This window comes from Marmota marmota, unplaced genomic scaffold (assembly GCF_001458135.2).
Source record: "Marmota marmota marmota unplaced genomic scaffold, marMar, whole genome shotgun sequence".
Classification (NCBI taxonomy): Eukaryota; Metazoa; Chordata; class Mammalia; order Rodentia; family Sciuridae; genus Marmota; species Marmota marmota.
Genome location: NW_026000205.1, coordinates 12,306,079 through 12,316,087, shown reverse-complemented (window position 1 = coordinate 12,316,087; position 10,009 = coordinate 12,306,079). Strand labels below are relative to the sequence as shown.

The 10,009-nt window shown below is 45.1% G+C and overlaps 1 protein-coding gene across 1 annotated transcript in view; it reads left to right on the top strand.

The window, feature by feature from the left end:
• Positions 1-5,247: 5,247 nt before the first annotated feature.
• The window catches only part of Garre1 (granule associated Rac and RHOG effector 1), an 89,546-nt gene continuing 84,784 nt past the window's right edge, over positions 5,248-10,009 (top strand). The window contains exon 1 of the mRNA XM_015496916.2: positions 5,248-5,342. The gene's annotated coding sequence lies outside the window, so the exon portion shown is untranslated. The remainder of the gene's footprint in view (positions 5,343-10,009) is intronic.

The following is a 10,009-nucleotide window of genomic DNA, read 5'->3' as shown; positions in this document are numbered from 1 at the left end:
ATATATATATTAGTTTTAGGTGGACACAATATCTTTATTTTATTTTTATGTGGTGTTGAGGATTGAACCCAGTGCCTTGCACATGCCAGGCAAGCACGCTACCACTTGAACCACATCCCCAGCCCCACAAAAATATATTTTTAAAAAATAAAGAATCCAATTAGAACTGCTCTACATGGGCCAAGGTGACCTAGAGTTGCCATGACAATGAGGATTTGAAAGTGTGACGTCATCCTACTGTCAGTCAAAAGTAAAGAGGTAACTCTCTGGAAACTTCTCTGGGATCCCCAGTAAAACAGGAGTATAGGAGAAGTACATTGTCCTTCTCTTCTCTGAGTTGACTCACTTTATCTCTTGAGAGTGTCCGCTTTCCCTTTTCCCTATTCCTTCAATAAACTCAATCCTGTTACTCTGAGTGACATGTTTGAAATCTTTCTGACTTGATTGCAAGAATAGAGGTTTGAAGAGGGGGTGTCTTCACATTACCTCAGTTCTAGAAGGCCCTAGCTCCGAAACACTACCACTGTGCTATATCCCCAGTCCTTTTTATTTATTATTTTGAGACAGGGTCCCACTAAATTGCTGAGGCTGGCCTCAAACTTGTAATCCTCCTGCCTTGACCTCCAGATCACTGGGATTATAGGTGTGGGACATTGATCCCCTGGCAATCTGTGGGACCTGGAAAATCTCTCTGCCACCATGCAGACCTTTAGAGTTTGTGACAGGCATAGCCTCCCAATGGTCTCTGGTTCCTCCAGCAGCTCTCCCTCTCCCCACATATATCTGCTTCACCCAGCCTTGGGGAGTCCCACAGCAGCCTCTTTGGCTTGTATCTTAGTCCCCCCCCCCCCCCCCCCACCCCAGCCTCTTTGTTACTCGGGACTTTGGAGACAAAGAGAAATCAAGGAAGTGGTACTAGATCTCCTGTCCTGGCTTCAGGGCTGGAACTTGATTCCTGGGGTCCAGCACATCCATCAGGGATCTCCTAGGCTCCTGGATAGCTCTAACCCCTCAGGACAATGAAAGGCAGTCTGGGATCATAGAGATGGGGATGAGACAAAAGCAGATATCTGCCTGGCTAGGACCTTTTGGCCACAGCATAGTGGATTCCAGCCAGTGGGGGGTGGAGCAGAAAGAGAACAACAAGATGCTCAAATAGTCACACACAGGGGAAAGCAGGCAAAAGAGGCAACTTGGTCGGGGATGCAATCTGAAGACTGGGGAAGAAGTTTCCCCCTGGGCACATGACCCAAGCTGCCCTCATCCCTGTTCTTGCCACAACACACCGCCTAAGCTTCTGGCCTGGCTTGCCCCAGCCTCTCTCCGTACCCAGCAGCCAGTTGCTCTCTGCCTGGAATGTCTAGCCAGCCCTCTCCAGACTAGCTCCCAAATCCTGTGGACACTGGAATGCAGCTACCCTTCCCGCGGCTCATAACCCATCTCGCAGTTTTCACATCCTGCTCAAAGGAGCCCAATAAGATAAAGTAGAAAATTTCCTCTCTCCAGATTCAACTCCATTGTTCCCCACCCCCACTAAGAACTTGGCTGTGAACACCCCTTCCCTAAAGTCTCTTCTTTCCGATGTTCCCACTAAAACCAACATGTAAGAGCCCAGCCTAGAAGTCCTGGCTCTTACTGCCTTGAAAAGTACACAAGCCAACAGTAATAACTTTGGCTGCTTCGAAAATCAGTTCTGTAATCCCTCAGGAGCCCCTGGAAGTGGGATGTTCTAATTCCACAGACTTTTTGACACTAGGAATGTGAAAACTTCATAAAAGCCAGCTGTAGAAAATCTGCTTTGTCTCAGCAAGAAGGGTCAACTCCTGCCAAGGTCAAGGTACATCTCTGTGGTACATCTCACTAACACAGGTCTGGTTTGTTCTGGTCCTTGAGTCACTGAGGAGCTCTTGAAGTCTTCTATTCATTTATCACAGGCAAAAGCCTCAGAGACTCTCAGCCCTTCCATGGGATCTGATTCTACTTGTGACCAGCTAGTAAGGGGGCCAGATGGATTCAGAGAGAAACCATGTTCCCTGGCCTTGACCTTCTTTGCCTCCTAAATGGTGAATTGAGGCTGTTGGTCTGGTGGTCTCTGAGGCTCCATCCTTGTGCCTGTGTCGAGGCTTCAGAACATAGACCTCTCTGCAGAGCCAGAGGATGGAAGCCTCTGTCCCTGAAGACGCATGGGTTTCAGGAGGACCTGGCCCTTATCTCTGTGGGCTCCACCCTTTTTTCTCAGAACTTTGGTGCAATGGAGCTTAGAATAAAGAGGTGACGTGTGCTAGTTTCATGGGTGATTTCTTTCTTTCTTTCTTTCTTTCTTTCTTTCTTTTTTTTTTTTACTGGGGGGCTAACTACTAAGCCACATCCCCAGCCCTTTTCCATATTTTTAAGAGACAGGTCTCTCTGAGTTGCTTAGGGCCTCACACTAAGTTGCTGAGGCAGGCTTTGAATTTGTGATTCTTCTGCCTCAACCTCCTAAGCCACTGGTGTTACAGGTGTGTGCCACTGTGCCTTGTGGGTGTTTTTTCCCCTTTGCCTTTCCATATGTGTGGTTTTTTAAAATATTTTTTAGTTGTAGTTGACACAATATCTTTATTTTATTCATTTATTTTTATGTGGTGCTGAGGGTCGAACCTAGGGCCTCGCACGTGCTAGGCAAGTGCTCTACTGCTGAGCCACAACCCCAGCCCCAATACATATTTTTAAAATTTTTTTTATTTTAGATGGACACAATATCTTTATTTTTATGTGGTGCTGAGGATGGAACCCAGTGCCTCGCGAATGCCAGGCCAGCCCGCTACCACTTGAGCCACATCCCCAGCCCCATATGTGTGTGTTTGATGAATGAAAATAATTCTAACCTGTGGTGAAGAGTTATAACATCTGCAGGTAGACTCACAAAACAGACTCAACATGTTTATAATATATAAAATGTTCTCAGGTAAGCTTGAGAGGTCTGAGACAGGCTGGTGCTTGGCACACCACAAAGGTCACCAAGGGGTTCCAAGTTTGGCAGTGTTCATGCTGAACTTAAAAATGCATGTGGCTTTTACTTGAGATTTTCCTGGTTCTGGATGGAAGCCTATAGGAAGAGACCCAAATGGTACAGGCACAACAGTTTCCAGCACATTATTCTGGGACCATGAGCTTTGGAGTGAAGTGAGCAGCAGCAATTGGGGAGATGGGTCAGAGCCTGCCATATGGGAAAATGGCTACTTTAAAGTTTCAATAGAGGACTGTGAGTGTAGCTCAGTGGCAGAGTGCGCGCCTCAACCTTTGGAGTCACTGAGACTACAGGCATGCACCACTGTGCCTGGCTCAAAAAAAATTTTTTTTAAGAGACAAGAGTTGTGCTATGTTACCGAGGCTGGTTCTGAACTCTACTAGGCTCAAGCAATTCTCCTGCCTTAGACTCCTGAGTAGCTGGGGCTACAGGTACACAAACTTTTTAAAAAAAATACTTATTCTTAAGTTTAGGTGGACATAATATTTTTATTTTACATTTATGTGGTGCTGAGGATCAAACCCAGTGCCTCATACATGCTAGGTGAGCACTCTACCACTGAGCCACAACCCCAGCCCTTACAAACTTTTTTTTTGATAGATGTCCATGAACTAAAACTTTGAGGCTCCTAAGGATCATCTTCTGCCTGAATAATCAAAATAGCTTCCCAATAGATTTCTGCATCTACTTTGTGAGTATGTGTGTGGGGGGTAAAATATATATAACATGAAATTCACCTTTTAAGTGCACAATTCTGTGGCATTTAAATACATTCATGAAGTTGTATAACTACCACCATCCTCAGAACTTTTTCATCTTCTCCAACTGAAACTACCCAATGAACACTAACTCTCCATCCCCACCCCAACCCTATTCACTACCATTCTACTTTTTCTGGTACTGGAGATTGAACTGAGGGGCACTTGACCATTGAGCCACATCCTCAGACCTATTTTGTATTTTATTTAGAGACAGGGTCTTATTGAGTTGCTTAGCACCTGGCTTTTGCTGATACTGACTTCAAACTTGCAATCCTCCTCCCTCAGCCTCCTGAACAACTGGGATTACACTGCCACAGTGCTGGGCTCTACTTTCTGTCTCTATGCTTTTGGCTACTCCAGGTACTCATATAAGTGGACTCAGAATGCTGAGTTCTGACTGGCTTATTTATGTCACTTAGTATAATGTCTTCAAGATTCATCCATTTGGCATGTGGCAGAATTTTCTTCCTTTTTAAGGCCAAATGATATTCTATTATACACACGCACACATGCACACACACACACACACACACACATATCTGACGTTTTGTTTATCTACTCGTCCTTGGTTGAACATTATTACTTGTGTCTTTTGGTTATTATAAAGCTTCTATGAACACGATTGTAGAAATCTGATCCACTTATTTTTTGGGATGTTGGGGATTTAACTCAGGCCCTCATACATGGTAGGCAAGGTGCACTAAGCTGCACCCCCATTTCCATACACCCACTCTTGCCTCCCCTTCCCAGTCCTCCACACTACAGCCAGAGTAATCTCTTTAAAGCCATAAAGGTGGTCAAATCGTCCCTTGCTTAAAACTCATTAGGTATGCAATGTTCTCAGGTAAGGCCTAACTTCTCCTGATCCTATTCCTTGTTTGTTGAATACAAAGCAGTTTGAAAACACCTGCTGTTTCTTCTGCTGTAATGCCCTGTTCTTCTTCCCCAGTTTTTTATTTTTGTTTTTTCCTTTTCCTCTTTAGGATTTCAGCTCCTACTCTTTTCCTGGGGGAATACCCTGATCACCCTCCTCCACTAGGTCAGGGTACTCTTTCCCTCCCCTCTTCCACTTTCCCCTCCTACCACTTGTCACAATTGGCACTATAGTATCACCGGGATCTGTGACAGCTGCATTCTGTTTCTACCAATAGAGAATGAACCTATGAGGCTAAGAGTATTATCCGATTCCGGCAGTGACTAGTGACTGTCAGCGCCTGGCATCTACAGCTCAATACTTCAGTCATCAATTTCAATAATAAATCCATAAGGACGCAACCGTCCTCTCCCGCACCGGGGCCAAGCCATTGTGGAGAATCAGAGCGACCCTATGGCTCTGATTGCCAGTCCTCAACCCTTTCCCAAGCCGTCCCATCGGGACGTCCTCGATCTGCAGAAAAGACGCTCAGGGGCACACACACCCCCGCCCCGCATGCGCTAGGGGAGGGTCAGCTCCAGCCGCGGGATCCGCAGCCACCCCGGCGTCCGCCTGGGGCGGGGGCGGGGCTGGCTCTAACGTCACTTCCGGTGTACACAGCCGGTCCGGGCGGTGTGCTGGGGGTCGGAGCCCGTCGCAGGTGAGGAGCGGGCGCGGGCGGGCGCGGGCAGGCGGGGTCGGACGGTGGGCGGTGGGTTGTGGGACGTGGCCGGGACTGGTGACGGGACGAGCTCGCGGGGCGCCGCTCCGCTCGGGACCGCAGGGCTCGGGCCCTTGGGCGCCCACCCCTTGCCCGCCCGCTGTGGAGGACGCCGGGCTCTGCGGGCGCTGGCCGAGCGGACGGAAGCCCGGAGGGGCCTCCTGGCGCGTGCCTGGGACTGGGGGCGCAGCCGAGACCCGGAGGACGCGGGACGGGAGGGGAGGAACGGCGCCGGCCAGGCGAGGGAGGGGGACATTCCCTCGGGACGCCGGGGCCCGAGAGGTCAGGCTGGCGCTGGTACTCGCTCCCGGAAGCTCGCGGAGCAGTCCGCGAAAGGACAGCGGCCTGTGGGCAGCAGGCGGCCGGGGTCCACTGGGGCTGGTGGGGGACGCGGCCCTCACGCCGCCCCGCGGCTGCCTGACCCGCGGTGCGCACCTTCCCAGTCGTGCCGGGCCGCTGAGGAACGTGATTTTCCGGCCCTGCTGAGCCTGTTGGCGCAGTGGGGCCTGGGGAGGGTCCGCGGGGACCCGGGAGGGCCGGGGTTGAAGATGAAGGACCCACGCCCGTGGGGAGCGCAGGGTCAGGGGTGTGTCTTCCTGCTTCGCGCGGTGCGAGGAAAGAAGCGTGGCTGGTTGGCATGATAAGAATTTTGTTTATACTTCTTACAAAATTTGTCAGAGAATCACTGGGCTTGGAGAGCCCAAATTTGAAAGTAGCTTGTTTCTGCCCCTCATTCCCATTATAAGAGGAATTTATTCTTCTCGCCTTTGTAAAACACTCAAGACATTACAGAAAGTGTTAAGGGAGGAAATGACAGACATCCACCAACCTATCATTCAGTGACAACCACAGCTATCATTTTAGTGATATCAGTAAATACAGATATATGATGTCACTTTTTTATGGGCTTCGTAGTACACCATTATATGCTATAATTTAACCAAACCCTACCGATGAACATTTATTTATTTTTGGCACAGGGAATTGAACCCAGGGAAGCTCTACCACTGTGTTTCACCCCATCCCCTTTTTTTGAGACAGGGGTTTCTCCATGTTGCTTAGGGCTTGCTAAGTGGCTGAGGTTGGCCTGGAACTTGCTGGGATTACAGGCATGCACCGCAGGGCCTGGCCTGATGAATATTTAGATTATTTCCATTTTGCCATAAAATGATTTTGCCAAAAGGATTTGTTTGATGATTGTCTTGGGATAAATTCACAACTGGGGTGTAAAGGTAACATTCGTTAAAAAATAAATACTATGTATTTTTTTTTCTTTCATATATTTGGAAAATTCTTCCCTATTCCAGTGTTTCAAAAAAATTCCATCCACCTTTGCTTCTCATCGTTTTATTTACTTTTAGTTATTTAATCTACTTAGAACTTATTTTTGGTTTAAGATATAAAATAGTTCCTGAATAGCTAGTCAATTGTTGCAGTTTTATTGAATAAGCTGTAACTGTTTTTTCTTCTTATATTGTAGGTTTAAAGTTCTAAGTATGTATTTATAAAGGTCTACTTACAGATTTTTGTGTATGATCAGATATTTTCATGTGCCTTAAAAAATGCCACAATTTTTTATTTTCAGTGTCTTTTTAAAAAAAATTTTTTTTCCTTTACAATCCAAGGAGTATTTCATGTTTGAGATTTATTTTAAATGAACATTTTTTAAAAAAATATTTATTCTTAAGTTTTAGGTGGCTACAATATCTTTATTTTACATTTATGTGGTGCTGAGGATCAGACCCAGTGCCTCATGCATGCTAGGTGAGCACTGTACCACTGAGCCACAATCCCAACCCCTAAAATGTACATTTTAAATCTGTTTAAATTCCTTTGTCCATTTCTCAGTTGAATTATTTGTTGTTTTGTTCTTGAGTTGTAAATAATCATTACTTATTCTGGATAGTAGCCTCTCATTAGATAAATAATTTTTTTAAAATGCACATTTTAAAGGCAAAAGTTTATTTTACTGCTGTTTCATTTACTTTCTTACTGACAAGATAACAAACTCCATATGAAGAGTTCAGGTTTGTTGTGGCAACTTTTCAGTCTGGCATTTGAGATTCTAATCTTCCTCTATTTTTGCACATGAATACGTAGGTTAGATTGGAGACCAAGATAGAAAAGTTCTCAGATTCCCTTGGCAAGCCTAGATTTTTCAATCTAAAATTATCTCTGGATTTTTGGAAGACAGCATACTTTAAGCATCCTTAAAACAATAAATAAGTTGCATATGATTCTGCAAAATTTTTTACTAAATGTTTATTCTTTTGAAAATCTTAAGCCTAATATACCAGGAACTGTATGCCCAGTGGATCTTCTAAACCTCTAGGAAAATAGTTGAATCTGAGCTAGCAGGGTGAAGTATCACATGAATTGAGTGTCCACTCTCTCTCTTTCCCTCCTGTGAATTTGTCTTTGGTGGAAGATGATGACCTTTCTATGTGGACAAAGAATGTTAGTTTGATTAAGAAATTGCTTTGTTTTGGAGTTACAGAAAAGCAGGCTGCCATTTTTCTCTTAGAACCTGAAGTGTTAGGAGTTGAGCTTCAAATGTGTCTTTGTTTCTGTTGAAACTGTCCTCTTGAGGGTCCCTTAATTGATAGATGCAATGGCCGTTGCTTACTCATTTCCTTTGACTGTTAATATTGGCGTGATGAGCCATTCTTTTTTTCATGAACCAGCCTGGCTCTTAGTCGGCCTTTTCCAAAAAGGTTGTGGTCATTTTCTTAAATTTGTGTGACTGTGCCTTATCATTTGTTTTTGCTGCTCTCTTTCCTACATCTGCCTGGGGACTGTTTTTGAGGCTTAGCTTCATACTTCTTCCCCCACCTCCCCATATATGCTCCTTTCCCACATATCCTGTATGTGACTTCTACATAGAGAACCATCTTGCTCCCCACCTCTGCGTCCACTTGCTGACCCCCATCTCAGACTTTTCTGCAGGTTAATCTTTCATTTTCCTGTCTTCTCAACATGTTTCTAAAGCCATACTTTCTCCAGGTGTTGGAGCCCTTCATCACTTCTCAAGGTGGTTCTTACTAGCTGATGTATCATGTCTTATCTTCTTTTTTGATACAGGTTGCATTTGCCATTTGTGTTCTGTTTATCTTAATTTAGACTTTGTACCTTTTTTCTAAGGGACTTCAGATATAATCTGGTCCCACTCTGGATAGAAAGAGGAGAACCAGTGAATTTAGTTAGCTCCCATTAATGAAGTACTTACAGTATGGGCCAGTCACTTCACTGTAGGATCAGAATCCAGAGCTGAAAGGTACAGCCTGGGCAAGAAAGTCAAATAAGCCGTTGCCAGAAAATATCCCAAGTACATAGAAGGGGAGACATTGAAAAAGTTCTGCCAGGTTTCAGGGATCTTGCCTATCTTCTTCACTGCGTTTATCTCTAGGGCCTAGAACACAGTGTTCTGGAAATGATTAGGTATTTGCTGAATGAATGAATGATCATCTGAAAATAAAATCAAAACAATACAAATCAACTATCTATAGAAAGATACAAGGCCAAAAGACATTTTGCAAATGTAGTTTAGAGAATTTCAGAGAAAACTTTAAATTCAACCAAACTGACCCAGCTGTAACCCCAGGAAGGCATGATTGGAATGTGTTTGTAGTCAGAAAGCTCAAACTTAATTTTGTAGCCTCAGAAGAAAGATGTGTGTTTCTAGGAGAGGGTTCAGATGATGTTTGTGGAAATTGGGGTGGATAGTATATCTGTAACACTACCTGGGAGCCCTGACCAGAGAAGCTTAATGCAGTCTTCTGTAGAACCTCTCCAGTACCGAATGGATGAGTGTGTCCATGTTGATGCCTCTAGCTGGGAGTGTCTTTTCTCTTGCTTAGTTTATGTCCTCCTGATATCCTCTGATTAGAACTGGGTTTCGAGAATGTTGAGAGCTCTGTATCCATATGCTTGTGTCAGATCCTGATCTTGGCATGCTGTCTAATCTCTTGGGTTTCCTATGAGTAGAATAAAGATAATAGTAGCACCTTTCCCTTAGTGCCATGAGGGCTTTGAACACACTGCCTGGTAGCTACCTGGTAAGTGTTCAAACAAGGGTTAGCTCTTTGGGTATTTATAAACTTAGTAACTGGCTTTCTGGCTAATATGTCACTCATCTTTGAGCTAACAAAGGCTAAATCAGACCCCTTGAAGCTGCTTGGTTTTGGGTGCACAGATAAAACTGATAACCATACAGTAAGAAGTGATGACAGGCTTTTCCCAGACTGCTCACACAGAGAATCCAGCCTGCAATTTTCAGGGAAGACTTCCTGGAGAAGGCTGTTCTTGAATAGAAAACTGTGGGAAAAAGCTAATCCTTCCTGGGTGTGGTCATACACCTGTAATCCTGGTTATTTAGGAGGTTGAAGATCACAAGTTTGAGGCCAACCTCCAGGACCTAGTGAGACTCTGTCTCAAAATAAAAAAGGGGGGCTGGGGATATAGCTCAGCAGAGTGCTTGCTTCACATGCACAAAGCCCTGGGTTTAATTTCCAGCAACACACACACACACATAAACACAAAGTGGGGGGTGAGAGATGAGTATGTAACTCCTTGGTTCAATTCTCAGTACTGCCCCCCCCCCCACGTGC